A 19762-nucleotide genomic window follows, 5' to 3' on the forward strand; every position below is an offset into this window, starting at 1 on the left:
AGGCCCCTTTAGGAAGGCCTCATCTTCCCTCCCAAAGGGCATGGCCTTTTTGCAGGTGATAGGGAGTCCCAGAGGGTTTAAGCTGGGTAAAGACAGGCTCAATTCCTTGTGGATGAACACTCACTTCCACACAGAGGATGGAGCAGAGAGGCAGAGGTGGAGGTAGCTGGGGAACCAATAAGGGGGCTACTGCACTTCTCAGGCAAGGGTTTGAACTATGCCAGGGCTTTGGGCCTGGGAGATGTTAGATAAGGTAAGTGGTTGGGAGGTAAAATTTGCAGGACTTGGTTCCCAATGGCTCTGTGGGATGCAAGGGAGGAAGTAGTCTGGTTGAGTGAAGCTGGGTGGATGGCAGTGCTACTCACAAAGATAGGAAATACAAGGTGAGGCATGTGAGGAGTTGAGTTCGAGACATGCCCAGTTTGGGCTCTAAAAACAACTTCAGAAGGTGTTTGGCTTGTAGGAAGAAGCTAGGAGAGAGAGAGAGAGACTGGAAATCAAAAGAGAGTAGAAAGTGGATGGAGCCAGGCCCTGATCTTGGGGAAGTGGAGGTTGAGTTATAGGTACAGAGATTACTATTAACCTGAATGAGCATCTCTAGGTTGAGCCTGGAGGAGAGGAAACGGGTGTGGGGGGGGGGGTGTGATATAGACACATTTGTTGGTCTGGAAGCAGGAGTCTGAGGGAGTCCACACCTGACAGACTGAAGGTTCTCAGAGGAGGCAAGCTGAGCCTAGGTCTGAGAATGGCCAAAGGGTACAAGGCCATTGTGGGGACTGGGAGAGGGAAGTGACCAAAGTCACAGAGTGAAAGACTTGCTGAGATTGAAGCAATTGCTTTTCACTCCCTGAAGGTCTTTGATAATTTTCAGCCTGGGGCATGAGGTAGGTGGGGTGGAATGGGAAAGTGAGGTGTAGGCATGTTAAAAGCCAGACTCAAGAAAGGAATGAGACTCCACTTTATTAGGCAATGTTGAGCATCAGAGCCACAGATACTAAATCTCCATTACCCTGCATCCAGGCCAATAACCTAATCTTTCATCTCAAAGAAACAGCCACAGAAAACCATTTTTGTTTCCTTAAGAGAACAAATAAGTATTTCCAGAAGGTTAAGCCAAAGTACAAGGGCTGACAAGTTGATGGGAAGAGGGGGTGGACACTTTTGATTGGTTTTGTGTCTCCCTCCTCCAGAAAGCAGCAGCTGGAGCATCAAGGCCCTCACTGAGTCATCAGTGTTTTAGGTGCTTGCTGACTCACCTTTCCCACCCCAGGGCTTCAGAAGTTGCCCTTTTGATGAAGATGATGCAGTGATGCTGACTGTGAACTCTCAACTGACTCCAGTGACTTGGTGTGGTCAGGGGTGGGGGGTGTTGGAGGCTCTGGCCAAGGCCAGCCTTATACTTCTGTTTCTACTTTGCCAACAGGGAAGAAATGAGAGTCAAATTTATGTCCAGTTATGATATTCAGTCACAGGACAACTGTATTCTCAAGGCCAGTTGTTTATCATTACGAGTAAGTGCAAGCCTGGGCCATTGCTGCAGAGAGGCAGTCAAGTCTTGCATTTTAACACCACCAGAAGCCTGAGATATTCTCCAGGCATTGGTCTCCTCATAGCGCTTGCACAAGGGCTGGAGATGCTGCCGCTGCTTCTGCTTGCTTAGCTCGGTCAGGTCAGAGACCTTGAAGAAGGCCTGGGGAAACTCCACAAGACTCCGGGGATTGATGGTGGTGACCTCACACATGTACTCCTTTGTGGTCAGTACCAGCTTGTGGTACACTACCCATTCTGGCTTTCTGTCGAAGAATGCACTGGAAGGATGGATGTAGACCACCTGCTGGTCAATCAGTGTCTGGTAACCCTCCTGTGGGTCTTTCTTGGCAGCATCCCAGAAGAATACACTGCAGACGGCCTTCTCCCCTCAGACTGTGGACTTGTCACAGGAGACCACATCCAGGGTGTGTCTGTCCTTTATGCCTAACATCTGTTTGCAGATGTCCTGGACCTGGCACAGGGAACGAACCTTCTTGTGATCCACAAGGGCTTGTTTACCCTTCGGCCCGTAGAACACGTTCTGCACAGACAGCTTGGACATGATGGTCAGCATTTCCTCACCTCATCCCAGGTGTACAGACATGATCAGCACTTTGCACAGTATTGACTGCAGAGGGAACTCTGCCATCCTGCTGCCCAGGTGAGTGAGCAGGCCCTTATTTGGAACCCCCAACATGTACAACTGCTCCATGGCTGTGATCAAAGTTTTCACTGGTGTGGCATCCGTGAAGTCAAAGGACAGCTGGTCATTGATGCCCATGGCATTGAGACAGAGCACCGTGTTTGCTAAGTTGGTTCTCTGGATCTCCGGCAGTTGGTGACCAGCATTTTGTTTGGGTAGGCATGTTCCGTGTACAGCCTGTAGCACTTCTCTGGGCCCGTTTTCCAAGCTCTGCCAGGGTGTTGCTTTGCCTGAGCCTGAGAAACAGGCATTACCATGAGCTAGTCGGCCTGTCTAGGAATTGTACATTTTCTGCTTCATGAATCCAGGGTCCACCATGTAGTAGGGTCCACATCAAAAGCGATGTCTCCACTATGTTGCTGGCAATCACAACTTTCTGCTGCCAGATGGAGCAGGTCTTCTTCTCACTGGGAAGGTTAGATTACACTGTGAGGATAATTAACTCTGGAGCATCAGGTCCTAGGGATTTCATTCATTCATATAGGATCTCACAAGCAGTGACCTGATATGAGGAAGACCAGGATATCACCTGGTGAGCCTGTTAGGTGGATCTGCATGGCAGTGATCTACCTGGGGCCCAGAAAATTTGTCTCAGGTTCCTTTGTGTACAGTATTTCAGTTTTTCCACTGGACAGGTTTAACCTGGGTTGGGGAACATGGGAGTTTCAAAAAACTACTGAAAAAAACTTCACTGCATCCAAGGTGGCTGAGGTGACAATCAGCTTCATGTCCAGCCATTTCTTTTTTTTTTAATTGTGCTTTAAGTAAAAATTTACAAATCAAGTCAATCTCTTACACAAAAATTTATATACACCTTGCTATATACTCCTCGTTCACTCATAGCAACCCTATAGGACAGAGTAAAACTGCCCCATATGGTTTCCAAGGAGCGCCTGGTGGATTCAAACTGCCGACCTTTTGGTTAGCAGCCTTAGCTCTTAGCCACTATGCTACACAGGGTCGCTAGGAGTCTGAATGGACTTGACGGCAAGGGGCTGGTTGTTCGGTTTTATGTATTCCTAGCTGTTCTCCCCCTAATAAGACAGCACACTCCTTCTCTCCACTATCTATTTTTGTGTCCATTCGGCCACCTTCTGACACCCTCTGCCCTCTCATCTCCCCTCCAGAAAGGAGCTGCCCACATAGTCTCATTGATCCAAGAAGCTTACTCTTCACCAATATCATTTCCTATCCCATAGTCCAGTCTAATCCCTGTCTGAAGAGTTGGCTTCGGGAACAGTTCCTGTCTTGGGCTAACAGAAGGTCTGGGGACCATGACGTCCGGAGTCCTTCTAGTCTCAGTCCCACCATTAAGTCTGGTCTTTTTATGAGAATTTGAGGTCTGCATCCCACTGGTCTCCTGCTCCCTCAGGGGTTCTTTGTTGTGTTCCCTGTCAGGGCAGTCATCAGTTGTAGCCAGGCACCATCTAGTTCTTCTGGTCTCAGGCTGATGTAGTCTCTGGTTTATGTGGACCTTTCGGTCTTTTAGGCTCATAATTACATTGTGTCTTCGGTGTTCTTCATTCTCCTTTGCTCCAGGTGGATTGAGACCAATTGATGCATCTTGGATGGCTGCTTGCTACCATTTAAGACCCCAGATGCTACTCTCCGAAGTGGGATGCAGAGTGTATTCTTAATAGATTTTATTGTGCCAATTGACTTTGATATCCCCTGAAACCATGGTCCCCAAACCCCCGCCCATGCTAAGCTGGCCTTCGAAGCATTCAGTTTATTCAGGCAACTTCTTTGTTTTTCATTTAGTCCAGTTGTGCTGACCTATTCCGTATTGTGTGTTGTCTTTCCCTTCACCTAAAATAGTTCTTGTCTACTATCTAATTGGTGAATACCCCCTCTCTCCCTCTCCCTCGCCTCGTAACCATCAAAGAATATTTTCTCCTCTGTTTAAACTATTTCTCAAGTTCTTATAATAGTGGTCTTATACAATATTTGTACTTTTGCAACTAATTTCACTCAGCATAATGCCTTCCAGATTCCTCCATGTTATGAAAATTTTCACAGATGCATCATTGTTCTTTATTGATGCATAGTATTCCATTGTATGAATATACCATAATTTATGTACCCATTCATCTGTTGATGGGCACCTTGGTTGCTTCCATCTTTTTGCTATTGTAAACAGTGCTGCAATGAAGATGGGTGTGCATATATCTGTTCATGTAAAGGTTCTTATTTCTCTAGGATATATTCCAAAGAGTGGGATTGCTGGGTGGTATGGTAGTTCTGTTTCCAGCTTTTTAAGAAAGCGCCAAATCGATTTTCAAAGTGGTTGTACCATTTTACATTCCCACCAGCAGTGTGTAAGTGTTCCAGTCTCTCCATAATCTCTCCAACATTATTTTGTGTTTTTTGGATTAATGCCAGCCTTGTTGGAGAGAGATGGAATCTCATTGTAGTTTTGGTTTGCGTTTTTCTAATGGCTAATGATCGTGAGCATTTCCTCATGTATCTGTTAGCTGTCTGAATATCTTTATTGAAGTACCTGTTCATATCCTTTGCCCATTTTTAAATTAGGTTGTCTTTTTGTAGTTGAGTTTTTGCAGTATCATGTAGATTTTAGAGATCTGGCCCTGATCGGAAATGTCATAGCTAAAAACTTTTTCCCAGTCTGTAGGTAATCTTTTTACTCTTTTGGTGAAGTCTTTGGATGAGCATAGGTGTTTGAGTTTTAGGAGCTCCCAGTTATCTAGTTTCTCTTCTGGAGTTTGTGCATTGTGAGTAATGTTTTGTATACTGTTTACGCCATGTATTAGGGCTCCTAACGTTGTCCCTAATTTTTTTTCCCATAATCTTTATTGTTTTAGAATTTATATTTAGGTCTTTGATCCATTTTGAGCTAGTTTTTGTGCATGGTGTGAGGTGTGGGTCTTGTTTCATTTTTTTTTTTTTTTTGCAGATAGATATCCAGCTATGCAGCACTATTTGTTAAAGAGTCTGTCTTTTTCCCAATTCATGGACTTTGGGTCTTTGTCAGATACCAATTGCTCATATGTGGATGGATTTATGTCTGGATTCTCAATTCTGTTCCATTGGTCTATGTATCTCTTGCTGTGCTACTTCCAGGCTGTTTTGACTACTTTGGAGATAAAAAAAAAAAATTTTTTTTTTTTTTTAAATCAGGTAGAGTCAGGCCTCCCACTTTGTTCTTCTTCTTCAGCAATGCTTTACTTATCCTGGGCCTCTTCCCTTCCACATGAAGTTGGTGATTTGTTTCTACATTTCACTAAAAAATGTCATTGAAATTTGGATCAGAATTACATTGTGTCTATAGATTGCTTTGGGTAGAATAATCATTTTTACAATATTAAGTCTTCCTATCCATGAGCAAGGTATGTTTTTCCATTTTTGGTTTCTCACAGGAGTGTTTTGTAGTTTTTTTGTATAGGTCTTTTACATCTCTGGTAAGATTTATTCGTAAGTATCTCATCTTCTGGGGGCTACTGTAAATGGTATTGATTTGGTGATTTCCTCTTCGATGTCCCTTTTGTTGGTGTAGAGGAATCCAACTGCTTTTGGTATCTTTGTCTTGTATCCTGATATTCTGCTGAACTCTTCTATTAGTTTCAGCATTTTTCTTGAGGATTCTTTGGGGTTTTCTGTGTATAAGATCGTGTCATCATGTCATCTGGAAATAGAGATAATTTTACTCTTCCTTACCAATCTGGATGCCCTTTATTTCTTTATCTAGCCTAATTGCTCTGGCTAGGACCTCCAGCACTATGCTGAATAAGAGTTGTGATAAAGTGCATCCCTGTCTGGCTCCCAATCTCAATGGGAATAGGTTCAGACTCTCTCCATTTAGGATGATGTTGGCTGTTGGCTTTGTATAAATGTCCTTTATTATGCTGAGGAACCTTCCTTCTATTCCTACTTTGCTGAGAGTTTTTATCATGAATAGGTGTTGAACTTTGTCAAATGCCTTTTCTGCATCAATTGATAAGATTATGTGGTTCTTGTCTTTTGTTTTATTTATATGATATTTATACAATTGTTCTAATATTGAAGCATCCCTGCATACCTGATATGAATCCCACTTGGTCATGGCGAATTATTTTGTTTAATATGTTGTTGAACTCTCTTGGCTAGGATTTTGTTGAGGATTTTTGCATCTAAGTTCATTAGGGGTATAACCAACAACAGTGTAGCTCTGTAATTTTCTTTTTTTGTGGAGTCTTTACCTGGTTTTGGTATCAGGGATATGATGGCTTCATAGAATGTGTTTGGGAGTATCCCATCTGTATCTATGCTCTGAAATACCTTTAGGAGTAGTGGTGTTACCTCTTCTCTGAGAGTTTGGTAGAACTCTGCAGTGAAACCATCAGGACCAGGGCTTTTTTTTTTTTTTTTTGCTGTTGTTCGGAGTTTTTTAATTACCTTGCAATCGCTTCTTTAGTTATGGGTTTATTTAGTTGTTCTACCTTTGTTTGTGTTAGTTTAGGTAGGTAGTGTGTTTCTAGAAATTCATCCATTTCTTCTAGGTTTTCAAATTTGTTAGAGTACAATTTTTCATAGTAATCTGATATGATTCATTTAATTTCAGTTGGGTCTATCATCCACCTCATTTCTTATTTGGGTTATTTGCTTCCTCTCCTGTATTTCTTTTGTCAGTTTGGCCAATGGTTTATCAATTTTGTTGATTTTTTCAAAGAACCAGCTTTGGATCTTAACTCTTTCAGTTGTTTTTCTGTTCTCTATTTCATTTAATTCTGCTCTCATTTTTATTACTTGCTTTCTCCTGGTGCCTGAGGGTTTCTTTTGTTGCGCACTAATTGTTCAAGTTGTAGGGATAATTCTTTGATTTGGCCTTTTCTTCTTTTTGTATGTGTGCATTTGTTGATATAAATTGACTTCTGAGGCCTGTGTTACTGTGTCCCAGAGGTTCTGATACAAAGTGTTGTCATTCTTGTTGGATTCTCTGAATTTCTTTATTCCATCGCTAGTGTCTTCTATAACCCAGTCTTTTTTGAGCAGGGTATTGTTCAGTTTCCAAGTGTTTGATTTCTTTTCCCTGCTTTTTCTGTAATCGATTTCTACCTTTATGGCCTTATGTTCAGAGAAGATGCTTTGTAATATTTCAATGTTTTGGATTCTACTAAGGCTTTCTTATGACCTAATATGTGGTCTATTCTAGAGAATGTTCCATGTGCACTAGAAAAGAAAGTATACTTGGTTGCTGTGGGGTGGAGCGTTCTGCATATGTGTACAAGGTCAAGTTGGTTGATTTTGGCATTTAGAACTTGCGTGTCTTTATTGAGCTTCTTTCTGGATGGCCTGTGCTTCACTGTAAGTGGTGTGTTGATGTCTCCTACTATAAATGTGAAGCTATCTATCTCAGTTTTCAATGCTGTTAGAGTTCTTTTTATGTATCTTGCAGCCCTGTCATTGGGTGCATAAATATTTAATATGGTTATATCCTCCTGGTATATTGTCCCTTTAATCATTATATAATGTCCTTCCTTATCTTTCGCTGTGGATTTTACTCTAATGTCTATTTTGTCAGAAATTAATATTGCCACTCCTGCTCTTTTTTGATTGTTGTTTGCTTGATATTTTTTTTTTCCTTCTTGGAGTTTTAGTTTGTGTCTCTAAGCCTATGGTGTGTCTCTTGTAGGGAGCATATAGCGGATCATGTTTTTTTAATCCATTCTGCCACTCTCTGTCTCTTTACTGGTGCATTTAGTCCATTTTCATTCTGTTTAATTACGGATAGGTATGAGTTTAGTGCCGTCATTTCGATGTGTTTTTTTTGTGTGTGTGTTGTTGAGAGTTTCTTTTTCCCACTTAATTTTTTTGTGCTATTTTATCTTTATATATTGTCTTTTCCTCTTGTTTGTTGTCATTGATTATGTTTCTGCTGAGTCTCTATTTTTTTCTTGTATTTTATTTTGATGAGCAGGATTGTTAGTCTCCTTTGTGGTTACCTTAATTCTTACCTCCTATCTTTCTAAGTTTAAAGCTAACTTTTATTTCTTTATTTCACCTTGTCTTCCTCTCCATATGAAAGATCTATGACTACACTTCTTAGGTCCCTCTTTATTGCTTTAATGTTGTCTTCTTTTACATAATGACATCGCTGTTTCCCTGTTTTGAGCATTTTTTTATCTTGATTTATTTTTGTGATTTCCCTATCCTGGTTGACATCTGGTTGCCCTGTCCTGTGCCCTAGTCTTGGGTTGCTTATCTGATATTATTGATTTTCTTACCAGAGAACTCCCTTTAGTATTTCTTGTAGTTTTGTTTTGGTTTTTACAAATTGCCTAAACTTCCATTTATCTGGAAATGTCCTAATTTTGCCTTCATATTTGAGAGACAGTTTTGCTGGATATGTGATTCTTGGCTGGGGATTTTTTTCCTTCAATGCTTTATATATGTCATCCCATTGCCTTCTTGTCTGCATGGTTTCCGCCGAGTAGTACCAGCTTATTCTGATAGACTCTCCTTTGTAGGTTACTTTTCATTTATCCATAGCCACTCTTAAAATCCTCTCTTTATATTTGGTTTTGGCAAGTTTGATTATAATATGTCTTGGTGACTTTCTTTTAAGATCTACCTCATGTGGAGTTTGATGAGCATCTTGGATACATATCTTCTCTTCTTTCATGATATCAGGGAAGCTTTCTGCCAACAAATCTTCAACAATTCTCTCTGTATTTTCTGTTATCCCTTCCTGTTCTGGTACTCCAATCAGTAATAGGTTATTTCTCTCTCTCTTTTTTTAAATACTTTTTATTGTGCTTTAAGTGAAAGTTTACAAATCAAGTCAGTCTCTCACAAGCAAACCCATATACACCTTGCTACACACTCCCAATTACTCTCCCCCTAATGAGACAGCCCACTGCCTCCCTCCACTCTCTCTGTTCGTGTCCATTTTGCAAACTTCTAACCCCCTCCATCCTTTCATCTCTCCTCCAGGCAGGAGGTGCCAACATAGTCTCAAGCGTCCACCTGATCCAAGAAGCTCACTCCTTACCAGCATCCCTCTCCAACCATTGTCCAGTGTGAAGAGTTGCTGTGGGAAAGGATCCTGTCCTGGGACAACAGAAACTCTGGGGGCCATGACCACTGGGGTCCTTCTAGTCTCAGTTAGACCATTAAGTCTGGCCTTATGAGAATTTGGGGTCTGTATCTCACTGCTCTCCTGCTCCCTTAGGGGTTCTCTATTGTGTTCCCTGTCAGGGCAGTCATCAGTTATAGCCGGGCACCATCTAGTTCTTCTAGTCTCAGGATGATGTAGTCTCTGGTTCATGTGGCCCTTGCTGTCTCTTGGGCTCATAATCACCTTGTGTCCTTGGTGTTTTTCATTCTTCTTTGATCCAGGAGGGTTGAGATCATTTGATGCATCTTAGATGGCTGCTTGCTAGTGTTGAAGACCCCAGATGCTCCTCTTCAAAGTGGGATGCAGAATGTTTTCTTAATAGATTTTATTACACCAATTGATGTAGATGTCACCTGAAACTATAGCCCCCAGATCCCTGCCCCGGCTACACTGGCCTTTGAAGCATTCAGTTTATTCACGAAACTTCTTTGCTTTTGGTTTGGTCCAGTTGTACTGACCTCCTCTGTATTGTGTGCTGGCTTTCCCTTCACCTAAAGTAGTTCTTATCTACTATCTAATTAGTGAATGCCCCTCTCCCACCCTCCCTCCTTCCCCCCTCTCGTAACCACAAAAGAATGTTTTCCTCTCAGTTTAAACTATTTCTCAAGTTCTTATAATAGTGGTCTTATACAATGTTTGTCCTTTTGCAACTGACTAATTTCACTCAGCGTAATGCCTTCCAGGTTCCTCCATGTTATGAAATGTTTCACAGATTCCTCACTGTTCTTTATCAATGCGTAGTATTCCATTGTGTGAATATATCATCATTTATTTATCCATTCATCCACTGAGGGGCACCTTGGTTGCTTCCATCTTTTTGTTATTGTAAACAGTGCTGCAGTAAACATGGTTGTGCATATATCTGTTTGTGTAAAGGCTCTTATTTCTCTAGGATATATTCCAAGGACTGGGATTGCTGGATCATATGGTAGTTCTATTTCTAGCTTTTTAAGGAAGTGCCAAATCAGTTTCCAAAGTGGTTATACCATTTGACATTCCCACCAGCAGTATATAAGTGTTCCAATCTCTCCACAGCTGCTCCAACATTTATTATTTTTTTGGATTAATGCCAGCCTTGTTGGAGTGAGATGGAATCTCATTGTAGTTTTGATCTGCATTTCTCTAATAGCTAATGATTGTGAACATTTCCTCATGTATCTGTCAAATACCAGAATGTCTTCTTTAGTGAAGTGTCTATTCATATCTTTTGCCCATTAGGTTCTAAAATCAGGTAAAGTAAGGCCTCCCACTTTGTTTTTCCTTTCCAGTAATGCCTTATTTATCTGGGCCTCTTTCCCTTCCATATGAAGTTGGTGATTTGTTTCTCCATCTCATTAAAGAATGTCGTTGGGATTTGGATCGGAATTGCATTAAATGTATAAATCGCTTTTGGTAGAATAGACTTTTTTTTTATTAACTTTTATTGAGCTTCAAGTGAACGTTTACAAATCAAGTCAGTCTGTCACACATAAGTTTATATACATCTTACTCCTTACTCCCACTTGCTCTCCCCCTAATGAGTGAGCTCTTCCAGTCTCTCCTTTCGTGACAATTTTGCCAGCTTCCATCTCTTTCTATCCTCCCATCCCCCCTCCAGACAGGAGATGCCAACACAGTCTCAAGTGTCCACCTGATATAATTAGATCACTCTTCATCAGCATCTCTCTCCTACCCTCTGTCCAGTCCCTTTCATGTCTGATGAAGATGGTTCCTGACCTGTGCCAACAGAAGGTTTGGGGACCCTGATCACCAGGGTTCCTCTAGTCAAAGTCAGACCATTAAGTCTGGTCTTTTTATAAGAATTTGGGGTCTGCATCCCACTGATCTCCTGCTCCCTCAGGGGTTCTCTATTGTGCTCCCTGTCAGGGTAGTCATCAATTGTGGCCGGGCACCAACTAGTTCTTCTGATCTCAGGATGATGTAGGTCTCTGGTTCATGTGGCCCTTTCTGTCTCTTGGGCTCTTAGTTATTGTGTGACCTTGGTGTTCTTCATTCTCCTTTGATCCAGGTGGGTTGAGACCAATTGATGCATCTTAGTCGGCCGCTTGTTAGCATTTAAGACCCCAGACGCCACATTTCAAAGTGGGATGCAGAATGTTTTCATAATAGAATTATTTTGCCAATTGACTTAGAAGTCCCCTTAAGCCATGGTTCCCAAACCCCCGCCCTTGCTCCGCTGACCTTTCAAGCATTCATTTTATCCCGGAAACTTCTTTGCTTTTGGTCCAGTCCAGTTGAGCTGACCTTCCATGTATTGAGTGTTGTCCTTCCCTTCACCTAAAGCAGTTCTTATCTACTAATTAATCAGTAAAAAACCCTCTCCCTCCCTCCCCCCCTTGTAACCACAAAAGTATGTGTTCTTCTCAGTTTATACTATTTCTCAAGATCTTATAATAGTGGTCTTATACAACATTTGACCTTTTGCCTCTGACTGATTTCGCTCAGCATAATGCCTTCCAGGTTCCTCCATGTTATGAAATGTTTCACAGATTCGTCACTGTTCTTTATCGATGTGTAGTATTCCATTGTGTGAATATACCACAATTTATTTACCCATTCATCCGTTGGTGGACACCTTGGTTGCTTCCAACTTTTTGCTATTGTGAACAGAGTTGCAATAAACATGGGTGTGCATTAGAATAGACATTTTTATAATGTTAGGTCCTCCTATCCCCGAGCAAGGTATGTTCTTTCACTTATGTCTCTTTTGATTTCTTGCAGAAGTGTACTGTAGTTTTCTTTGTATAAGTCTTTTACATCTCTGGTAAGATTTATTCCTAAGTATTTTATCTTCTTGGGGGCTACTGTAAATGGCATTGATTTGGTGATTTCCTCTTCGATGTTCTTTTTGTTGGTGTAGAGGAATCCAACTGATTTTTGTATGTTTATCTTGTATCCCGATACTCTGCTGAATTATTAGTTTCTGTAGTTTTCTTGAGGATTCCTTAGGATTTTCAGTGTATAAGATCATGTCATCTGCAAATAGAGATACTTTTACTTCTTCCTTGCTAGTCTGTATGCCCTTGATTTCTTTAACTAGCCTAATTGCTCTGGCTAGGACCTCCAAGACAATGTTGAATAAGAGCAGGGATGAAGGGCATCCTTGTCTGATTTCCGATCTCAGTGGGAATGCTTTCAAGTTCTCTCCATTTAGGGTGACGTTGGCTGTTGGCTTTGTATAAAAGCCCTTTATTATGTTAAGGAATTTTTCTTCTATTCCTATTTTGCTGAGAGTTTTTTTTCATCATGAATTGGTGTTGAACTTTGTCAAATGCCTTTTCTGCATCAGTTGATAAAATCATGTGATTCTTGTCTTCTGTTTTATTTATGTGGTGGATTACATGAATTGTTTTTCTAATATTGAACCATCCCTGCATACCTGGTATGAATCCCACTTGGTCATGTTGAATTATTTTTTTGATATGTTGTTGAATTCTATTGGCTAGAATTTTGTTGACGATTTTTGCTTCTATGTTCATGAGGGATATAAAATATATTCAATAATTATTTCGTGGTGTCTCTACCTGGTTTTGGTATCAGGGATATGGTGGCTTCATAGAATGAGTTTGGTAGTATTCCATCCTTTTCTGTGCTCTGAAATACCTTTAGTAGTAGTGGTGTTAACTCTTCTCTGAAAGTTTGTTAGAACTCTGCAGTGAAGCCGTCTGGACCAGGGCTTTTTTTTTTGTTGGGAGTTTTTTGATTACCTTTTCAATCTCTTCTTCTGTTATGGGTCTATTTATTGTTGTACCTCTGTTTGTGTTAGTTTAGGTAGGTAGTGTGTTTCTAGGAATACATCCATTTCTTCTAGGTTTTCAAATTTGTTTGAGCATAGTTTTTCATAGTAATCCTATATGATTCTTTTAATTTCAGTTGGTTCTTTTGTAATATTGCCCGTCTCATTTCTTATTCAGGTTTTTTGGTTCCTCTCCTGTTTTTCTTTTGTCAGTTTGGCCAATGGTTTATCCATTTTGTTGAATTTTTTTAAAAAACCAGCTTTTGGTCTTGTTAATTCTTTCAATTGTTTTTCTGTTTTCTATTTCATTTAGTTCCGCTCTAATTTTTATTATTTGTTTTCTTCTGGTGCCTGTGGGTTTCTTTTGTTGCTCTCTTTCTATTTGTTCAAGTTGTAGGGATAATTCTTTGATTTTGGCCCTTTCTTCTTTTTGATTCTGTGCATTTATTGATATAAATTGGCCTCTGAGCACTGCTTTTGCTGTGTCCCAGAGGTTCTGAGAGGAAGTGTTTTCATTCTCATTGGATTCTCTAAATTTCTTTACTCCATCCTTAATGTTTCTATAATCTAGTCTTTTTTTGAGCAGGGTATTGTTCAGTTTCCAAGTGTTTGATTTCTTTTCCCTGCTTTTCCTGTTATTGATTTCCACTTTTATAGCCTTATGGTCAGAGAAGATGCTTTGTAATATTTCAATGTTTTGGATTCTGCTAAGGCTGGGTTTAAGGCTTGCTTTATGACCTAATATGTGGTCTATTCTAGAGAATGTTCCATGTGCACTAGAAAAGAAAGTGTAGTTGGTTGCTGTTGGGTGGAGTGTTCTATATATGTCGACAAGGTCAAGTTGGTTGATTGTGGCCTTTAGATGTTCCACGTCTTTATTGAGCTTCTTTCTGGATGTTCTGTCCTTCACCAAAAGTGGTGTGTTGAAGTCTCCTAAGTTGGAGCTATCTCACTTTTCAATGCTGGTAGAGTTTGTTTTATGTATCTTGCAGCCCTGTCATTGGGTGCATAAATATTTAATATGGTTGTATCTTCTTGGTGTATTGTCCTTTTAATCATTATATAGTGTCCTTCCTTATCATTTACGATGGATTTAACTTTAAAGTGTATTTTGTCAGAAATTAATATTGCCACTCCTGCTCTTTTTTGATTGTTGTTTGCTTGATATATTTTTTTCCATCCTTTGAGTTTTAGTTTGTTTGTGTCTCTAAGTCTAAGGTGTGTCTCTTGTAGGCAACATACAGATGGATCTTTTCTTTAATCCATTCTGCCACTCTCTGTCTCTTTATTGGTGCATTTAGTCCATTCACATTCAGGGTAATTGTGGATAAGTATGAATTTAGTGCTAACATTTTGATGTCTTTTTGTGTATTGTTGACAGTTTCTTTTTGCCTCTTAATTTTATGTGCTGAGTAGATTTTCTTTATATATTGTCCTTTCCTCATATTTGTTGTCGTTGATTTTGTTTCTGCTGAGTCCCTATTTTTCCCTTGTATTTTATTTTGATGAGTAGGCTAGTTTGTCTCCTTTGTGGTCACCTTACTATTTACCCCTATATTCCTAAATTTAAAACTAACTTGTGTTTCTTTGTATCGCCGTATCTTCCTCTTCATATGGAAGGTGTATGATTACATTTCTTTGTCCCTCTTTATTATTTTAACGTTGTCTTCTTTTATATAATAACATCGCTGTTACCCTGTTCTGGGCTTTTTTAAAAAAATAATAATAATTTTGCTTTGTTTTTTTGGATTTCCCCGTCTGGGTTGACTTTTGGTTGCTCTGCCCAGTGTTCTAGTCTTGGGTTGATACTTGATATTATTGATTTCCTACCAAAGAACTCCCTTTAGTATTTGTTGTAGTTTTGGTTTGGTTTTTATGAATTCCCCCAACTTGTGTTTATCTGGAAATGTCTTAATTTCACCTTCATATTTAAGAGACAGTTTTGCTGGATATATGATTCTTGGCTGGCAATTAAAAAAATATGTCATCCCATTGTCTTCTTGCCTGAATGGTTTCTGCCCAGTAGTCCGAGCTTATTCTTATTGGCTCTCCTTTGTAGATGACTTTTCGTTTCTCCCTTGCTGCTCTTATAATTCTCTCTTCATCTTTGGTTTTGGCAACTTTGAGTATAATATGCCTTGGTGACTTTCTTTTCAGATCTACCTTATGTGGAGTTTGATGAGCATCTTAGATATCTTCTCATCTTTCTCAATATCAGGGAAGTTTTCTGCCAACAAAGCTTCAACAATTTTCTTTGTATTTTCTCTTATCCCTCCCTGTTCTGATACTCCAATTACTCGTAGGAGTAATTATTTCTCTTGATAGAGTCCCACATGATTCTTGGGGTTTCTTCACTTTTTAAAATTCTTTTCTCTGATTTTTCTTCGACTATATATATATATATATATATATATATATATATATTTTATATTGGTGCTAAGTGTTTTATCTTCAAACTCACTAATTCTGGCTTCCAGTTCCACGATTTTGCTCCTCTGACTTTCTGTTGAGTTTTGTAACTTTGTAATTTTATTGTTAATCTGTATTTCTCATTGCTCTTTCTGTACGGAATCTTGTGGCTTATTAGATTTTTCATTATGTTCCTGAATAAGCTTTTCAATTTCTTCAACTGCTTTATCTGTGTGTTCCTTGGTTTGTTCTGCTTATTGCATGCTGTCCTTCCTGATGTCTTGAAGAGTTCTGTATATTAGTCTTTGTATTCTGCATGTGGTAATTCCAGGATGGTACCTTCATCCAGAACATCCTTTGATTCCTTGTTTTGAGAGCTTGTTGAAGCGATTACAGTCTGATTCTTTATGTGGTTTGACATTGAATATTGTCTCATAGGCACCTATAAGTTATTGTATTAGTTTATTTTATATTTGCCTACTGTATCCTAGCTTCTTACTTTGTTTTGTTTTGATACACCCAAATGGGCTGCTTGAGCAAGGTAGCTTGATTATTTTTGTCTTTGAAGCTCTAAGTCCTGTCACCAGATGGCTAGAGCTGTTTTCAGGTACATGAGCCTAGGAATTCATTCATTCATTTTTCTTGTATGAATTCAGCTCAGGTGTCCAGGTAAAAGATCTGTCCTACAGTCTTAGAGGGGCAGGGGTGATTGGTGTAGGTACAGGTATGTGGTTGCAGCAGGGGGTCGTGCTATGAACAAGGCAGGGGGCTGACAACCATCCTCTGAGTGTCTGTGAGGAAAGTGCTTCCCTGTTCCCTAAAGCACACAGGTGGGTGGGTTCTGCAGACAGACCATGGGCACCTAATGCTTTTGGTTGTAAGGACTGGCAGGTACCAGTTATTCTCAGACCCCTGTCACAGGTGGGTGTGTGACATGAGTGTAGCCGCCAGTCCTTAGGCCCCTAATGTGGGTAGATGAGGACCCTGTTTAGTAGGTACAGCGGTGTCAGACATCAAACACCAATCTCTCCACTGCACAGCTGAAACAGTTTCAGTCTGCCAACATGTGACTGTTCTCCTGAAATAGGCCCACACAAGTCCATGCAAGAGGGAAAGGTATTCAAAGTCCACGGAGCATTTATGCCTGGACAGGAGCCGCTTCTGTCCTGAGCTCCCCAAGTTAGTGGAGCTGGCAGATTATCTTTTAACCCAATTGTGAATTTATTTCTTCTCCAAGGCTGGGAGAATGGCTCAGAGCACTCAGCAGAACCCATCTCAGGCCCAGGGAAATCAACAGCCACTGAAGCCAGCTTGGGGGCTGGAGGCATGGTAAAACTTACACAAGTAGTTAGCTTTTGCTGAGCGCGCCATTCTTCTCTGGTTCCAGAGATGCAAACAGTCTGTGCAGCCGGCTGTTTCTCCCTGAAGAAACTGTGGCTGAATGCTACCACCAGCCTGCCACAGTTGCTCCCAGGAATCATGCCTAAGGGTTCCTCTCTGCTTCTGAGCCATCTCTCCCTCGCCCTGCCACTCAGTCCGTGTTCTAAGTTTGCCTTTGATGTTCAGGGCTCCTAGCTTGTCATAAATATAATTGTTTCTCTTGTTTTTTCAGGTCTTTGTTGTAAGAGAGATCACCGGAAACATCTGACTACTCTGCCATCTTGTCTCCACCTCAGTCTGTGTTTTTTTTTAATAACAGCCATTTTTGAACCATCTTTTTCAACAACCCAAAGAACATGTCAGTGTGAACTGTTCTTTTGTGCACCTCATCCAACATGATGATGGCATACGCAGTGAGGCCAAGGGTCCATCAGAAACTCTCTGAGCAACATTCCATCTCTCACGTACTTGATGACTGCTTCAGGGCTGGTGTAGTCCTCAAGTTGAATGGCGTAGCCCACTTGTTGGCCTAAGCAACAATCAAACTCCTCTGACACTCTTTTGGCTGCCATTCTTCTGGGCCAGATACATCCAGTCTTGCCCCCGGTTTTGTTGCCTGCCTCTGCCAGGTACGGGGTGATCTGCTTTGTCTTCCTAGATCCTGTCTGTCCAATAAAAATCAGGATATGATTGCCATGGACAGCCTGGACCAGCTGCTCCTCGAGTTCATAGACGGACTGGCTCTCACTCAGCTCCAGGATTAACATCTGAGTCTTTTTCCCATAAGATGCTTTGTGGACCCCAAAGTCTTATTTCGTCCACTAGGGAATGTCATTGGACATCATCCCAATACCCCTGTTGGCAGCAATCTGCCTGCCTTCTGCATCAGGAGGAAGATCAACCCAGGGCTTGTTGAGTCCCATGGGAATAGAATCCATTTCAGCTTCCCTTTGGGTCTGCTTAAGTTCCTGCCTTTCTTTAACCAAGGCACTTTGCATCATGGCTGCTTGGGAGAGGTAGCCATCTGGGTTCTTAACAATTTTAATGGGGCTCATGTCCATACTTTGCTTGGTGTGCCTTCTCAGGAATGGAGGCTCTTTCTCAACCAGTTTGATTTCAAAGTTCTCGTCTTCATTGTCCACCTTAGGGAGAATGCTGGTATCTTCATCAAGTCTGGAAACTCTTCTTTGGAAAGGACACTGGCAGCAATCATCTGTTTCATCTCCCACTTTACTGAGTCAGAGATGTGGGTGAAGCACTTGCGCTTCAGCCAGTTATCCTCTATTTCAGGGCACTGATGAAGGACAGGTGGGTAGCTCTGTCAGGATTTCACATTGAGGTTTCCTCATTTCGTTGTTCATTTGGGCTCCAATCTTCTCTGTTCTCTTTATTCACTTCCTTTATGCTTAGGTTGGTCTTGGTCCTGCTGCAGGACAGGACTTTGACCTTGACCCTCTGGCCTTTGCTCACCACATCAGCCACATTGGCCACATGGCTGTCCTGGTGGAGGTCAGAAATGTGTAACAGTCCTTACCATCAATTCCTTAGTCCCTCCGGTTGCACAAAACACCCAAACTATATGATGCTGATAGTTTTCCCGTTGTAAATGTCCCCAGGGTTAGGCTCCTTGGGGAGAGGGCTGTCCATATGTTTATCCCACTATCTGTCCAAATTTGTATTCCCATACCGTCCTGGTCTTTGTGGTCTCTGGGGGGACTCTGACTTCTACTCCTGAGCTGATATCTATTCCTTCTCTGGGTCCTGAAATGTGACGGAAAATGGGACCTGTGTCTCCACTTATGGTCTCTTTCTTGGTCGCTTTCCCTGTCTCTGCTTCAGCTCCGATTCTTTTTCTTTGTCCTTTCCTGGTGCTCTGTATCTCTCTGCTTCTGGTCTGCTATTCCGAACATTAAGCTTCCAGTTCTTTCAGGACATCCACAGTGACTCTCACATCATCCTTGCCCAGCCTAGTTGGTAAAGGAGTAGTAAGAATTCCTTCAGCTTTTCTTTTTTGGTTTTGGGTTTAACAAAAGAATCTCTGCTAGTAGAAGTCTTTGATGGAGATCCCATGGTTTGTAGGAGACGCAGCAAGTTACTAATACGAGAGTTTGTGAATTCTGCACCATTTTTAACCAGACAGCCTTTAAAACTATCGAAGGTGGTATTTTTCTCAGCAAGACTGATCACAAATTCAGCCAGATTCTTGCCGTTGATTGTCAAGTGATTGTCCAGCTAGGTGCAAACCTTCGACAGCAAAGATAAATACTTGAGTTTGACATGTTCTTCCGCGGGGCCTGGCTCCACCCCAGTTACTTCGCCCGCCTTAGGCACAGCGACAGCAACGACTACAGCAACCTCTCTGCCTATGCACTGTTGAGCCTCAGAGGTACTCCGGCCTGGTTCCAGTTTCCACATCAAATTCTCAGATAGATGGATACTGGGAACAATTCATGGTGCAGGAAATGTCAGTCACTCTGAGGAATGTTGTCTTTCCAGGTTTTTATGTTGTTCAATGTCATGTGATTTTTACACGCTCTCAAATCCAATCAATCCAATCCAATCACATTCAATTAATGCAATAAATTTAACCCAACCTCATGTGACTTAATTAAATCACTCAGTCTGATCCCATGTAATCCATTCAATCTAAACCAATCAATCCAGGCACATTTGCTTAATCCAATTAACCTAATACAATCACAACTATCTAATTTTTTGTTTAAGATCTCTGGTAAACGGGGGAAAAAAAAGAAGCCCAGTGGTAGAGGACTGAAGCCACCTCTGGGCCACTGCCCTCAGGTGAAGGAGGCCATAGGAGGCACCACAGTCAAACATCTACAGGCAAAAGAGTTGGCCCATGGGCCTCAGGCAGCAGCTCAAGAGGAAGCAG

General features: G+C 41.2%; 1 pseudogene; it reads right to left on the bottom strand.

The window, feature by feature from the left end:
- Positions 1-1462: 1462 nt before the first annotated feature.
- Positions 1463-19531, bottom strand: LOC100675617 (ATP-dependent RNA helicase DHX8-like; annotated as a pseudogene).
- Between the last annotated feature and the right edge of the window lie 231 nt (positions 19532-19762).

Source organism: Loxodonta africana, chromosome 19 (assembly GCF_030014295.1).
Source record: "Loxodonta africana isolate mLoxAfr1 chromosome 19, mLoxAfr1.hap2, whole genome shotgun sequence".
Classification (NCBI taxonomy): domain Eukaryota; kingdom Metazoa; phylum Chordata; class Mammalia; order Proboscidea; family Elephantidae; genus Loxodonta; species Loxodonta africana.